Genomic DNA, 1252 nt, shown 5'->3' with positions numbered 1-1252 from the left:
CCGCCTGTCGTTAGTGATAAGGTAATAAATTAGTAATAAACTCCGCGAATTAAAATTTCCACGTGATCATTTAGTGACAATCGACCTCCCTCCTTAACTCCGGTAACCGTGAGTACCGCCCTTGCCGCTCGGGGCGAGAATCACGCCGAGCCGTCGTCGGACGGGCCCACGGTGCGTCCAAGGGGCATCCGCACTCACGCGCCCCCCGGACGTGACAGACTTATTGAAATGTGTCGAAAAAGAAAACTTTTCTATTTCAGAAATAGAGTGTTTTAAGTCCCGTTTTAATATGGCGATGACACCATTTCATTTTTTTGCGAATTTATTAAATCACCGTTGCAGAGGTGAAAAATTAAGTCAAAATCAAGTGGAAGAAGCATTACAATATGCAGCCGATTATCATCCTCAAGCAATGGCGTTCATCATCTTATATCAAGCACGAAGTTCACCATTCAGACAATATTTATTTTCAAGTCAAAGCATAAATGATATTAATCCAGTATCATGGTGGTGTGCTCTTAGGGCCAACATAAACGATACCACGTTTGATTTATGTATGCAACTGCATGCAGCTACTGCATCTTCTGCAGGTATCGAAAGGTTATTTTCTACTTTCGGCTTAGTGCATAGTAAAATACGAAATAGGCTGGGAACAGAAAAAGCGTCTAAATTAGTATCTATTATAAGACCTTTAAATTCGAACAGTTCAATTCTAGAAACTAATTAAAAATACTGCTTATTTTAATGTCTATTTTGAAGTTTACTTACACTTACCAGGTATGTAAATATGAAACCGGAATTTACCAATAGATGGCCATAGCTGTCAATGTAGTTGCCGTCAGACCGCGTCATTGACGCCATTTCCTTGTTCTGACATCTGACAAAGATTTTCAACTCACAACAATACAAGTTTCATACAACAGTATAGTTTGTAATAGCGTTGAACATGTCGAATTTTGTGCCAGGAAACTACGATTTGCGGACAGCATTGATTTTCTGTAACCATTTGAAGAAAACTGGTGCAGAATCGCATCGAATGCTTGTCGAAGCTTACGGTGAGCATGCTCTTGGTAAATCACAGTGCTTTGAGTGGTTTAAAAAATTCAAAAGTGGCGATTTTGACATGAGAAACGAAGAACATGGAAAACCACCGAAAAAGTTTGAAGAATGCGAATTGCAAGCATTGTTGGATGAGGATGAAGCTCAAACTTAATAACAACTCGCGGATCAATTGAATGTGACACGAGAAGCC

The sequence above is a fragment of the Trachymyrmex cornetzi genome, unplaced genomic scaffold, assembly GCF_001594075.2.
Source record: "Trachymyrmex cornetzi isolate Tcor2-1 unplaced genomic scaffold, Tcor1.1 scaffold349, whole genome shotgun sequence".
NCBI lineage: Eukaryota > Metazoa > Arthropoda > Insecta > Hymenoptera > Formicidae > Trachymyrmex > Trachymyrmex cornetzi.
Note: the sequence above shows the minus strand (reverse complement) of the source record.